This window comes from Arvicola amphibius, chromosome 18 (genome assembly GCF_903992535.2).
Source record: "Arvicola amphibius chromosome 18, mArvAmp1.2, whole genome shotgun sequence".
Taxonomy (NCBI): domain Eukaryota; kingdom Metazoa; phylum Chordata; class Mammalia; order Rodentia; family Cricetidae; genus Arvicola; species Arvicola amphibius.
The window spans coordinates 9,688,371-9,704,141 of record NC_052064.1 but is presented as its reverse complement, the minus strand read 5'-3'; positions in this window follow the sequence as shown (position 1 = coordinate 9,704,141).

Genomic DNA, 15,771 nt, shown 5'->3' with positions numbered 1-15,771 from the left:
TACCATTCTTTTTATTCCATTTAGTAGTGAGCTTTTCTTTGAGCTTCATCTCCTGAGCATGGTACTTAGCTCTAATACATTTCCTGGTGCTCATTTTCTCCTCAAACTATGCAATTTGTATTCTCTTTGTCCAGCTTGCTTATTTTCATTATAGATCGACCTAAGGGTGAATACTAATAACCACAGGACAGGGTCGATGTTAAACTGTCTTGAAATCTCCACTGCCAATGCCATCAATCCAAAACTCAGGCAAATTTTTAGGATTAGGGCAACAATAATAAACATTCTTTGCCAACATATCACAGGAATGATACCTGGACCACTTACTAATATTCCTTCCCTTGGAAACTCCTTGAGCTGGGCCCCACAGTCCACATAACCTCAACACTTTCTTCCATACTCCTACTGGGATACCCTATTAAGCTCTGCTCAAAGTATTCAAACAGGTTTCTAGTCCGAAGCCCCAAGTCTCTCGCATTCCTCCAACAAACAGCATGGTGCAGCCTGTTACAGCAATAACCCACTCCTAGTTCCATCTTCTGTTTTAGAAACATAATCATTTGCCAGTATCGTTAAGTCTGAACTGTATCTAATCATGAATTCTTCCTATCCACCATTAGATTTGCAGTTTCTCTTCAATGTTTGCTCCCAAACATAATGTCTGACTTTGCCTCAGTCCCTCATCAATGAACCAGCCAACAACAACCTGAACCTTTGAAATAATTCATCAAAATAAATATTTTTCTCTGTTAGGCTTATTTTTCTCATGTATTTGTCTCATTGGTGGAAGTGACTACCCCATAATATTGGTAAGATGGAGGAGGGGTAATGGCTGTCACACCACAGATTCACAGAACAGATGATGTGGCTCAGGAGCCTTCCAAGTGCTTTGTGAGAAGAATTTGGAAAGGTTGGTGGTGTGGGCGACAGAAGCCTTAGCATGCAGGCAGAACTTAATGGATAGTTTTACTGCAATCTTTAATGGAGCTGGTGGGAATGTGGACATGAAAGTCTGTGATCATGACATTTCAGATGAAAACAAAGACTAGTGGGAATTCAACTTAGAATGCGTGTATATAATATTTGGGCAAGGAATGTATTAGCATTCTGTTCATGTCCTGAGACTTTGTGTAAGGGTGAATTTAGATGGGCATCTAGCTAGCATGGTAGCTACAGGCTAGATGACAATTGCTAACTGCTTTCACCAGGGCAATGACAAAATAAATAAATAAATAAGTAAATAAGTAAGTAAGTAAATAAATAAATAAATAATAAGGAGCAGAAACATTTTAAAAACTTGAACTTTTTTCCAGCAAAGAAGCACATGTTAAGCTGGGGCCAAGGAAAGCAAGGCTAATAAAGAGGGTGGGTCCACTTAAAAGAATCACTTTTCATTTGGAAATTAGAGCACCTTTGGAATTGACTACCCCACCCTTGCAGACTCAAGGATATAAAGGTTTTGAAACATTAGAAAGCCTTTTCCCAAAGGACTGGCCCAGAGCTGCCTGTTCACATAAGACCTCCTAGGAATCCTGCTTCATGTCCAGCCACTCATACCTTCAGAGGCCACTGCCTCAGTTGTCTTAGGGGGCTGCATAGGCTGGCAGAAGATGCTGATGTGACCTGGGCAGTGCTGGTTTTGCAGGCATGTACTGCATAAGTGGAGATGGAGAGAGGGCCCGCTTGTTTTTCCCAGCCACCCGGCTATCTTATACCCAAAATAATCACACAGAAACTGTATTAATTAAAACACTGCTTGGCCATTAGCTTTAGCCTCCTATTGGCTAACCCTCACATCTTGATTTAACCCATTTCTATTAATCTTCATATCACCACGAGGTCATGGCTTACCAGGGAAGATTCAGCATGTCTAATCTGGCATCTCCATGGCAGCTCTCTCACTCTGTTTTCTTCCTCCCAGAATTCAGTTCTGTCTTCTCCACCTACCTAAGTTCTGCCCTATCAGGCCAAGCAGTTTCGTTATTGATTAACCAATGAAAGCAAGACATAAAAAGAAGGACCTCCTACACCACATAAGAGTTATGGGATTAAGAGGCCCCCACTTTAACTTAAAAGTAAAGCCTGTGTCTGGCTTGTGGGGCCAGATAACATGTTGCAAGATCAGGATCCCTGCAGGCACCTGCTGAAAAGGTGATGCCTACAGCTGTGAAGGGTGATGTCAAAACTTCCGTGGAAACTCCAGGAAGTAAGCAACATCATGAATGTGGAACATTTGTGGAGGGAAATTGGAGGCAGTGTAAATCCATCCCCAGAGAGATTCCATGTGGGATACAAAGAACAAGGACCCAGGAGTGCGGAAGTCCCTTGGAGCTTGCATCACTGGACCACACGACCTGGAAGTCAGCTATAGGTTCACAGAATTCAATCTCCCCCCACCCCAGGTTTTTGTACTTGCTTTGGTTCAGCCCTTCCCTTCTGTGCCCCTATTCCTCTCTGTATGAATCGGAATGCTTATTCTGTATCATTATGGGTTGAAAACATCATCTTTTTGTTGTACAGCAGCTCATAGACAAGAATACTTGACTGGGAACTTTTAAACATGCAGGATCCTCAACCTCCTGGAGATGGACTCAATGGACTTCACATTATGGGATGGATGTGAGCCTTTTGGAAAGTAGAGGTGGATACTGTGGTTTACATATAGTAATTAACTACCAAAAGTGATTTTTGATATTGAAAGCAGTGTTCATAAAAATGGGCTTTAGGAAAGAAATTGGATTTTAAGAGCTCTGCCTTTATTAACCAATTATTCCATCGGCATAAAAATTGTTCTTTGACTTCAAGACAAAGCATATTGCCAGAGCTACACATTCAGTTTCATAATGATAAAAGGTATCAACACTTGCAGGAGCTAATAACCCTAAATATTCATGTATTTACTATTTTAACTAAGAGTAAATTTGGGAGGACTGTCCAAGTTATCCCTGTTTGTGTGTGAGAGGATTCATCTTCTTCCCACTGCCATGTAACCTAGACACAGAAATGATGGAAATGGCCATCATCTTCCTATAAACCTCATGCTTTCAATTTTTGAAGCTATTACACGTGGTATATCTTTCTTAACCTTAGTATGCCAATTCTCATTTGTTCCATATATAAAAATAGAATTGTTTTTATGTATGTGTGTTGACTTTTACCCACTCTCTTTCTTTACAGAGTCCATTAGCAAATACTGAATAGTTTCAGACATTATGTAGCTTTCACCAAAGAAGACAGAGTACTATACCCCTAAGGCTAGGACACAGCACACAATTCTAACAGGGAGAGAAATCATGGGTTGTGTGGAATAACTCAGGCATAGTTCTGCACAGCTCTAGCACCCTATTCTATCTTCTCTGTTGCTCTTGAACACATCATCAAGTGTATGAGACTACTATAGAACACGTTGCCAGGAAGCCTTAGTGTTCCTTCACAAATAGTAGACAGGAAAAGTGAAAGACATCATTTCATTATTTTCTCCCACATCTTTATCATTTTAAACATTTTACTGCATTTTAATTTATGCGTGTAGTTGTGTGTGACATTTCATGGCACATGCATGGCTTGTGTGGAGATCAGTGGATGACTTTCAAGAATCAGTCCTCTCTTTCCATTGCATTGATCACAGGGATGGACCTCAGAGCATCTGCCTTGGCAGCAAGCACTTCCCCTCTCCAAGCCCTTTCTCCAATCCTGTCCTTCCTTTCTCACTATGGGTAATTTTCCTTTAAAGCATTAGCCTATGCTGGTCCTTAAGTGGAACCTCCTCTAAATCCTAGCCTACTCCCTCAGCAGTGCCTGTGACTTTGGAGAATTTCATGGAATACTGCCTGGGAGAAAAACATTTTCATTATGAATGTAGGCGCCCCTGTGATCATAGCCAGACTCCACGGGGACAGAGCACAAAAACCACTCTACCACCTCACTATTCAATGTGCATTGTTAGTCCCTAGACCACCAGCAGCTCCCCAAAGCCTGGGTACGACCTCATCCTCTGGATCAAGCACTGCTGTTGATTTGTACATACAGAAGTGCAGACCCTGGAACATAGGGGCATAGCTGAGGGGTAGAGCCTTTGAATGGAGAACCTGGAAAAAGTGTACAGATGTGGGAGAAATGCACACAGTTATTTTCAGAACCCATGAGACATATGCAAAAAGGACAAAACTAAACTTTGCCAAAAGCTAATTCCATTAATCTTCTATAAATTTAATAATCTGCAAAATATAATCAGCCATTTTCCAATTTCTTCAGGAACTCCAAGCTGTTTAAAAATGATTATACAGTTGTCTTTTCATTTTGATTCTTCAGACTTTTTAGATTTTTCCAAAGCATCTTGTGATTGTGTCAACAAATTCCCATCCCCATGAGGATTAAGTACCTCATAATTATTTTGATTAAAAACAAACGAACAAACTTTCAGAGCTGGGGGGCTGGCTTAGCAGGTAAAAGCACTTGTGCTAGCACAGGTCCCCAAGTTCAAGTCCTCATCACCTACATAAAAAGCTGGCATATGCAAGGGCTGTGCAGAACGGAAGCAGGAAGATTTCTGGGACTTGCTGACCATCAGCTTAGCTCCAAGTTCAAATGACAGATTCTTTCACAAGGGAATAAGGCAGAGTGGGAAAACAGCTACCTACTGAAGACTCGACTCAGATGCCATCTCCTCTCAGGAATCCTGGGTCCCTCTCTTTCCCAGTAACCTCTCCACCTGATTCTCAAACTCCTAAGCATCTCACTAATTAATATAGTATCAAAATTTGACTATTGTATTGAAACTAATTTGCATTTATCTGAGTGAGTCTGTATTTATTCATGAGAAAAGAAATGATTCACAGGTTACATGACCAAGGGGAATTTCTGTTAAAGTTCATGGGATACGGCTATTACTGGGTGACATCATGAATAATCAGTGTCACCAGCTCCATCCATGTTCTTCCAGGTCCCACAGCCACAGTCCTGCCTCCAGCATGCCTGGATGAGGATGACCACCTCCAGGGATTCTGTATCTCCCTGTAGTTTTTTGGGAGCCAAAGCTAAGGTTCATATATACAAAGCAGACATGATCTCCTGCAGTTGGCTCACAGTACATTATAAGGACCCACAGCCTTAGAGAACCATCCAAGCTCCCTAGACTGGCGTGGAGAATTCTCCACTACTGGCCTTTACTGAGGTTTCTGTTTTTCACTGCCCAGTCCAATAACAAGACATTTCCCCCTCCACCCTCTCCAATTTTCCCTCTATCCTTGCTTTGAAAAATCCCTTTGCCTAGCATGGCTTAGCCACCCTATAAACAACAGATGCCTTCTAAAATTAAGCAGAAAAGAGGCCATGGGCTAGAATTCCATTTCTTCCCCGAAATCTCAAACCTCTTTCTTTCCCAAAGACCCCCACCGCTTGACTCCAAAACTGTTAACACCCTGTTACTTAATATACAAATGGACCCCGCTACAATTCTTTACTCCATTCCTGGCTGAGTGTTAGCTTTGTGCATCTAGCTCGTAGTGTTATTCTTGGCATTCGCTGCCTTTCTGCTTGGCTTTTAAAATAGTAAACTATATCGTCTTCAATTCCTGATCCTCCAGACTGCCTAAAACATGTAAGATAGTTAGGTATTTAATGAATAAAATATGTTCTGTCTGCCATAATATGGTTATTGTCACTGTCACAAAACTCTGGGCTCTGCAGGCAGCTTAAACCTGGTTATCAGATGCAAGGCTGCAAGAAAATTCTCCTTCCAACATGAATTTCAGCAATAAAGTTTTAGGGAGCTAGAGAGATGGTTCTTGGTTAAGAGCGCTTGTCTTTACAAAAGATCAGGATACACTTCTTTGCATCCACATGGCCATTCACAACCTTCTGTAATTCCAGTCCCAGGGGATCCAATGCCCTGCTCTGGTCTCCACTGGCACCAGGGATGCACATGGTGCACAGACATGCATGCAAGTCAAACACTCATACACATAAAATAATGACTTGAAAATAAACATTTAATAGCCCTAGTTGTGTGGGGGAAAGCACAGGTCATTAAGCCAATCCAAACGCTTGCTTTTAACTCACCCGCTAGGAGCACCTTGATCCCCGTTAGGTTTCTTTCATTACAACACGGTTCCTGACTAAACTCGGTGAATCAAGGAGGGGGAGATGCTGGAAGATCAAGAAGACACAAGATATCTGCCACCAAAATTAATTAGAAATCTCTGCTTCACACAGAAGAGACAAAGTCGATGTTGCAAAAGGAAGACCAATTGTTCTCCATCCCACCTCCCACCATCATTGGTATTCTTCCCGCTCTTCTCTAGGGATTGCTGGGGGCTTCTCTGGCTCTCGGCTGATTCCCTTCTCCTCCTTGAGAGGGGATGGCTGGTCAAAAACCCACACCATCCACAGGGGCTGTGTTTGGAACTGTAGGCAGAGTCAGGATGCTATGGCTTATGAGCTTTATTCTGATCTCTGCTCCACAGCTGACTGGGTATGAAGATTTGGAGCCTGCTTTTCCACTTTGCTTCTGATGTGGAAGAAATGCTGGGTGAGAGAGAGCAACATTCCATTCATTTGATCTTCTGATTTCTAATTGACAAGGTCTAGTTTTGAAATCTATAATAAACCCAGTGTTCTTTGGTATATTCTTGAGGCATCTGGAGAACCTTAGGGCCATTGGGAGGAGATAATGACCACTGCTGATGACTTTTAATTAAAATATAAACAAACCACTCTCCTATTTGCTGATTTGCTTTCAAGAATTACATACAGGTAAGGATGCCTATGACACAGAGAGATATAAATGTTGCTCAAGCCAGTTTTCCAAAGGCACAGATCAACTGGGAAATTGCTTCTTGGCAGCTTGAATCCAAGTGTTTCCATCTGTACATAGGATTCCAGTGGCTACAAATCTTTTAAGGTTTGGGTTTATAAGCTCTGCCTGGTGATTCCTGGTAGGTACCACAAGGTGCTTGCCTTGTTTCTTGCCAGTCTGGAGTTTACTTACAATGCTTTATTCCTTATTATTATTTATTGGTTATTTGGTATGAGATGTGTAGATGTCCCATACCAACACCCTAAGGAGGAAGATGACAGACAAAGAAGAAAAGGAAAGGTAAATGCATTGGGCGTGTATCACTTTTCAGGCAGGATGCCACACAATTACAAAAGTATTCCGTTTACCGTCAGCCTTTCATGGGAAGCCAAGTCTTCAATGGCTCCTTACATTTACAAAGCAGAACTTAGTTCATAACTTATGTAAGTTATCACCTCATATAATCGTCTCAATTGCCCTTTTATACGGAGGGAAGCTCCATGGTTTAGAAATAGAAAAATTAAGATTCAAAGAGTTTGACCAATATGCAAGAGAAGTTTAGACAAAGTTCATGCTTGTGTTCACATTAGTGTCCATCTTCCTAAGTTCAGAAACATCCTGAAGACATAAGAAGGAGGCAGGCTTCAGAATCCTGCAAGATCGAATACAAATCCTGACTCTGGCACATCCTAGCTCGTGAAACCTTTTAATCCCACGAAGTTCCATCTTGCTCATGTAAGGCTGGGGAAACAAGGAAATGCTGCAGAAACATAAATGCCTGGGCTTGATGGCAAAGGCTGGACTTGGGTTGGCTGTGAACATCGATCGCTACAGAGATCCCTACAGTGCCAATGAATCCTTGGGTTCTAGGTTAGGCTCATGTTTCTAAGCAGACCATCCTACAGCAGCAGGGTCAAAACAACAAAGGATGGAGGGTTAAAATGAGCCTTTGAAGTTGTTCCACAAATAACATCCCTGTTGGTCTCTCAGGGTGTGATGTGGGAGAGTCTTCTGTTTGAGTTGATTTCATTGGCTAATAAAGAAACTGCCTGGCCCATTTGATAGACTGCCCCTTAGGTGGGTGGAGTAAACAGAACAGGGAGAGGAAGTGAGGTAGAAGGATCAGTCAGATGCCACGCCTCTCTTAAGTTAGGCAGACCGCCGTGCCTCTCCTCAGAGAGATGCCAGATGCGATGAAGCCAGCCATCAGGTCAGATATGCTGAATCTTTCCTGGTAAGACACCACTTTGTGGTGTTACACAGATTATTAGATATGGGTTAAAGCAAGAGATGTGAGAATGAGACAAAAAGAGGCTGAAACTAATATGGGCCAGGCAGTATTTAAAAGAATACAGTTTCCATGTAATTATTTCGGGTGTAAAGCTAGCCATGCAGGAGCCGGGCAGGATGAAAAGCAGGCCTGCCCGCAGCCCCTCCACTACAGAAAGGGTGTTCTGGGTGCTGGGTTTACTGCATCTCTCTCAGTTCTTGTTCTCTGGTGTTGAAAGTCAGCAGTTCCTAACAGCTCTAACATAGCTGTCTCAGTAGTGGGTCATGAAGTCAATTTTGTATGTCTTGACCAACATTTTTTTCTAATTAAAATGACTAGACTAAGGGCTAGAGAGGCGACTCGGTGGGTAAGAGCATTCACTGGTCTTGTAGAAAACCTAGATTCTGTTCCCAACACACATATCAGGCAGCTCACAACTGATTGTAACTCAAATTCCAAGGAATCCAGTGCTTTCTCCTGGCCTCCAGGAACACCACGTATCAGCACATACAGACAAACAGGCATACAATCGTACCTACACATATCAGTTTTTGAAAGACTAGACAAGATTATTTAAATACCAGCATATGTCATTCTTACCTTAACAATGTCGTTTTTCTTACCTGTGAAATACCAACTTATGTAAAATTATTTTTAATTTTTATTCTCTCATGCATTATATTTCAACCACAGTTTCCTCTCCCTTCACTCCTCCCAATCCCTTTCCCCACTTCTTCTCTCCCCAGATCAGCTTCTCCTCTATTTCCCTGAGAGAGAGAGAGAGAGAGAGAGAGAGAGAGAGAGAGAGAGAGAGAGAGAGAGAGAGAGAGAGAGAGAGAAGCTGGTGGCCAGGAATATCCACCAAACATAGCCTAACAAGATACAAGAAGACGCGACCCAAACCCTCTTGGCTGGATGCGCTGATGCTGATGCAGGAGGGCCTGACCCAGCTGTACTTGTCAAACCCCGCATGCGCTGATGAGGATGGAGGGCCTGACCCTGCTGTACCTGTCAAACCCCGTTAGTCTGGGTCTTCGTTCTCTGTATTACAGGCATCTTCACAGTGGACAGTCAATGCGCTGACACTGAGGTTTGTAAAACAAACACACAAAAAAACCCTATGCTTTTTATCTTACTGAATTATGTCTAGATGAGAGTTATTTAAAATCCAGGCGCACATTAGTTGCCTAGAGTTGTTTCCCGGACACCGCTCAGAGAAGGAACTGTTGTTGAGGGTTAGAATGGCAACAAGGGGGAGTTACAGAACGTAGGAGAGACTGAGTCAAGATGGAGAGGCAGAATTTGTGCAAGGGAAACACTTGTTTTTTGTTCTTTTTTGGGTTTTAAAGGCATAAGTTTCTCTGTGTAATAGCTCTAGCCTCTAGCTGTCCTGGAACTAGCTCTTATAGACCAGGCTGGCCTTGAACTCACAGAGATCTGCCTGCCTCCACCTCCCAAGTGCTGGGATTAGAGGCGTGCGCCACCGCTGCAAGGAAAACATTTTGTTGGGACACACAGGCAAGCAGGACAAAGCAAAAAGGACTTGGGAGCCATTGCATGGCCAGCAGTCAGGCTGGGGAGTTGCCTTGGATTCTGTAGTGAGGTAGCGTGAAAATGTGGAGTAAGGTTAGATCATCGTGGAAGTAGTTAAATGTTCTACAACTTCGGAGGCTTTTAAGCAAATATAGTGCTCTGGCGAGGTTAAGATTCTAGTTTGTGGAACAAGGTTTGGGACAAAGGGACATGTGACAAAGGCAGATTATGTGCCGCACTGCGGCAATCCAGCCGTTAGACAGTCAGGGTGTCAACTAAAATTGCACAGTGGGGACCTGGAAAGAGGTTCCGCTGCAGCTGCGAGGTTCTTACAAGACTGGGTGCCATAGATGGGTGGGATCCGACCAGCCACCCTGTGTTTATGCGCTCTGTCTTGAATTAGTTAATTTGCTCTTCAGATGCGTCTTTCCTGAATATGAAATTCTCTCATTAAGATAGAAGCCATATGCCTGCTTTGAAGCTAAGCCAGACCCCACCTACGGCTGCCCTTTACCTTCTTCTTCTCATTGGCAATCAGCTCACCGCAGCAGATGTTACTTCCTGACTCCAAAGACGCCCATAGTCTCAGGATGAAACGGAGGATAGGACTGGGCCTACACTCAGCATGCTCCAAATGTGGAAATCAAACGGAAGCTCCCTTAACCATGAGCTGGGCCAGAAGAGGGGGAGAGCGCCCAGTACCGTGGTTACCAAGCCCATGGTGGACCCACTTACTGGCTCCCAAAGGCCTTGCCAATAGAAACAATTAACGCCACACTGTGTACTTTGAGTTACCTTCACGGATTAATTTGACAGATATGTATTGGCCATGTCCCAGGTACCAAACAAGGCTGTGGGGATGGGGAAAAAAAAAAAAAAACAGTGCAAAAAGCACAATTCTCGCCTTTGATAAAGTTTCCAGCTGTGTAGGGGACACAGCTGGAAACAAGTAAACATTATCGAGATGGAGTGTTCTGTTCTATGTTTGTCTTCTGAGCACCAAAAAATGACCCAATACTACAAAGCCCAAATGTTTTCCCAGAATACTCTCTCCTTTTCCTCGGGCTTATATTTAAGTGGCAATAGTTACACTGTCGGTCCCTCCTTACTTTGGTGAGAAGAGCCTTTTCCTCAGTCCCCGGGGCCGAGTCCGGCCATCAGTGCTTCGCAATGAAGACAAGCTGGCGGAGAACGGGAAGGAACGTGAGCGCAGAACGAGGCTCGCCTTTAGGAGCCCTGTAAGTATATGCTACTAAGTTTCGTTTAGATGTTTGAAAGAATGAAAAATTTATTAATCGACATGTCGTGAACTATAATCATTCCTTTACAAATAAAACCCGACCACTCAATAAGTACTGCTTGGTAATCCACTTTTTAAAAGCCAGCTAACTCAAGGACAGAACACATTGACCCTTTTTCATATGCCGTAGTTTCTGGAGTCCGTCCTTACTGAGAATTGGGACTGCATATGATGAGACCTTGCTCTGCTTTTGTTTTATAGTAATTTCTTCTTTATGAATTTAAATGAAGTGGTTTCCAGCAGGGAGGGGTATGCAAGACTGAGGTTGGAAAAGGCTAAGAAAATAGATGTTGTCTGGAAATAAATGCTGTAATTATATTGGCTTTAAGGGATTATTTCAGATCTTAAGAGAAAAGGGCATTGAGAACTTTTTAAAATAGACATTATAGATAGCATGTTTCTAAATAGCCTCAGGCTAGTTTCCTTAGAAAGTGTGCTCCCCAACCCCCATGTCCTTGTTAGGTTTAGCTTAACAATGATGTGAGGGGCCAAAAAAGCTTTTAAAGCTGATTTCCTTCAGCTTCTGATTCCTTGCCAGGAAGCAGAGGACTAATTGGCCAGGCCCCCTTTAGTCTCCTGGCTATTTGTGAAGGTAGAAGCACAGAGAGCACATGCTCACGCACACAGGCACCCAGCTCAGCGCAAATAACACTACGGGAAAACCTCACTCAGTTACTTGATCTCACTAACCCTGGAAGTGGTACACGCAATAAGAAATCCCATTAAGACATTATTTTTTTGTCCTCAAAGGGAGGCACATGCCAGCTAGCAGTCCTTTACGGAGGGTAAAGTTACACCTTGCAATTTGGCCTCATGCAGACGTGGCCTGGATCCTCTCTTGGTAAAGGACCAGCTGAAGTCTATTTGTGGCGCCTGGAACCTGTGAGTGGAATCACAGGACTTCTCTGATTTTAAAGTGAACATAAATAACTCGACAGCTGTGTTTCATTTCGCTGGAGTCCCGTGAACACCCACCCACTCTGACAGTCATTTACAGAGGTACGTGCCAAGGTAATTCAGGAATTATCCAGGTCAATTGTAAAGCCAGGTGCCAGAGTTGGCCTTATGAAGATTTCATATCATTACTTAGCAGATTAAGTTGAAGCAAAAATCCATGATTCATTTTCCCGCAGATGTATGAACTTTTATTAACCAGAAGGTCCCAGAAAGTTTCATGAATCACAAAGTCACACGCAAACATCAGTTCAACACATGTGGAATGCAATTTGTCTAATGTTTAAATTATTCGCTAGCAATAATGTCTTCATGTAGTTTAATACAGCATTAAAGCAAAATTTACCAGCCTTCTAATAAATCTAACCTGACTCTGAAGAGAAACACACACACTCATTCCACACAACAGAGACACACACCACACACACACACCACATATACATACATACTCATATGCCAGACACACACACACACCACATTCACATATACATTCATATGCCACATGCACACACACACCACATGCACACACACATACACCACATGCACACACACACCACATGAACATATACACACACCACATGCACATATGCATTCACATGCCACATGCACACACACACAGCACATGCACATACGTACACACCACATGCACACACATGCCACATGTACACACACACACACACACACACAAAAGGGAGACAGAGTGAGAGAGCGGGATCTGCCCTTATTGTAACTGAAACATAAAAGGATCAATTCCCTCCCTATTAGATAGATAGTAGGTTGTTTGTATTCCTTTTCTAGGGAAGAAAACGGTGGAAAAGTAGATGATTCAGTCATTCAGCACATATGTGTTGTTTAAAAGCTTCCAGGTACTTCTAGTTACTGGTAGACTACAAAGAATAAAGCCTTGTTATCATAGTCTGGACACCCAGAAACCTGAGATGTACTTCTAGTAAAACTATGTCCAAAGGGTTGCAACAAAATGGAGTGTATATTAAAGATGATATCAAGATAGTAAAGATTATATAGCATGAACAAAGATGAAATACACATTTTCCGGCAGTGGCTCTTGACCTTCCTAATGCCAGGGCCCTTCAACACAGCTCCTCATGTAGTGCTGACCCCCGGCCTTCAAATTTAATTAATTAATTAATTAATTAATTAATTTTGATACTATTTCAAAACTGTAATTTTGATACTGCTATGAACTGTAATATAAATATCCGTGTTTTCCTGTGGTCCTAGGTGACCCCTGGGAAAGAGTCACTTGATCCCCCCCCACACACACACACAAGCAACCCACAGACTAAGAGTTGCTGGTTTGGAAGCACTGCGGCTATCACACTTTGCGGCAGAAAAGGGTGTGTACAGCATCAGCAGGGGATAGATTTCAGTTCTTTGAGAGGATATTGAGTCAGAAGAGAATTGGCTTCCGTGGAGGCGCGGGAACTCTACATCCATGACACCAAGTCGTCCTCCAGTCAGGTGCCAGTGCTCCCTAGTCGATGGGGTTATTTTTGCATCAGGCCAAAATTTGCACCAGAGGACATTTGGGCTTCCCTAATCTGAGACCTCTATGATTCCTTATAGCTGATAGCCAGTGACTACAGAAGCCGCCATCTTATTGAACAATCCCTACTCCATTTAGGAAACCTTCAGTTCGATCAGGCAGAGGCCTGGGAGTGAAGCTGTGTCCTTGTTCTCTACGTGAAGCTGTTCAACAGTTTCTGTCAATCTCTTGTCATCCTTCAAGACCATCTCCCTGGAACAATGGCTTGTTTAGACTCATGGCTTTAAGAGCAGAGCCTTAAAATCATATATCCCTTTGTTCAGTTCATCTTCTGTGCTGTACAGACATAAACAGAAGGCCTTGGGTTTGTGTGCAGGGAAACATTTGCCTGTGTCTGAGTTGTTTTCTGGGCCCAGGACTCACATCCATTCAGCCCAGCTTTCAGTATTTATTCAGTTCTATAATATATAAAATGTATACGTCATTTATACATAAAGTCTTTGGAGTCACCCAGCTTTAATATTGTGAGTAGTAAAATACCAGCTGCTTTCCCGTCGTTCTCAATTCTCCTTTTCTCCCCCATCTTCAAGCTTCGAGTTTTCTGTCAAAATAACCAAACACTTGGCTTCACAAAGAGCACAGCTATCATCGCGAGGAAAGTCCCCGCAAATGCCCGAAACTTCAAATCAGTTTTCGGATTTCTACTTCCCCTTTTTCGGCTAAGGCGAGAGAACAGTTAAAGAAACGGTAAAGGGAAGCTCTGGCACGTAACACTCTCAGCCACCTTTGGGGGTATTTTGTTCAACTACAGCTGTTCAAACTTAAAATTACTTACATTGAACTAAAAAGAAGAAGAAGAAGAAGAAGAAGAAGAAGAAGAAGAAGAAGAAGAAGAAAGAAGCGTGGAAGGAGAGAAGAAGATGCTAGTAGCGTTTTTACATTAGTCGGATTATTCGTTCTTCCAGCTTCTCTGCGCCCTCCCCTCCTCCTACGACGCCTCCTCCTCCTCCTTCCTCCTCCTCCTCCTCCTCTCCTTCTTCTTCTCTCTTTTCTCTTCTCTTCTCTTCTGTCCTCTCTTCGTCTTTCTTCTTCTTCTTCCTCTCTCTCGTCTTCTTCCCTTCTTCTTCTTCTTCTTCCTCCTCCTCCTCCTCCTCCTCCTCCTCCCTCCTCCTCACCCCCGAAGAAGAAGAAGAAGAAAATCACTTGACTCCAAAAAGTCATGTGGCTTTATAAAAATTAAAAATGATCAAGAATCATAACTTGACCTTTTTTTTCATGGGCATATTGCCCATTGGGTACTGCCCCAGAAGTACACTTTTGGGGGCCTTGGGTGGCTAGGACATGACCAGTGAAAGCTGGAGACCGCCATTCTTGCCTTGTGATTCACAGCGAGTTGCAGCTGAGTTTGGGAACAGCAGGTAGTCATCAGAAAGGTTTATGTGGAATCTAATGAATCAGAAAGAGAGAGCCGGGGAAAAGGGTTTCTTTTCATACAGGGCCAGATTCTGATCTGATGTAAGTCTTAGAGAATTAGCTGACATATGGAAATTATCCCCGTGTGGTGCTCTGGGATTGCAGGGTGGGGAACTGTTAAAGGAACAGGGATATTGGCTTGTGAAGAAAAGACCTGGGTGGGAGAGGGCTCGTTGCAAATATTTGAAAGGTCAGCATGTAAAAAGGGAGGTATTGTTGCTCCCAAGGGACAAACAGGGTCAGCTGATGAGCTGGAAAGATGAGCAGTAGTTTCATTTTCTCTTGTCTCCGCCTAGGGCATCAGAGCAAGAGGAGTTTCATGTGGAAAGACAGAAATCATTGGTAGAGCTATCCCCTAGGAACTGGCATGGGACTCAAGAACACTGACAATTCTGGGACTAGCAGTAAAGTTCAAGCCTATCAAGCATGGCAGGACTCCAAAGGCAACATCAGCATGCTCTCTAGGCAAGTAGACACTGAGGGAGAGTGGAAGGTATATGGGTCTCAGCATTGGGGCGGTCTTGATTGAAGGTTGTCTTCGCAACCTTGCAAGAGTTACTTGACTTTTCTGCATGGTAGTTTCTTGATGTGTACAATGAGAACAACATCACCTGTGTTATTGGGCAACCATTGTGTCTATCTACTCAGCAATATCCAGTTCTCCTGTAGCAAAATTCTTTTCCCACGCTGAATAGAGGGCTGGTGTCAACAGAGGTCCAGTAGTTCTTCATGACGCTTGTAGGCCTGCTGCTGTAGATGGGTACTACAGAGACATCTAGCACTGTGGGCTGAGCAGCTATAAGGTTCTTATCCTCTCCACTGTAAAGGCAGCTATTGTTGTACTTCCTAGACTATATAGTCAATCTAATAAACTCCCTGGTCGTAAACATTTATTCTATAGGTTCTGTTCATATAGAGAACCTGGACTAACCCAGATT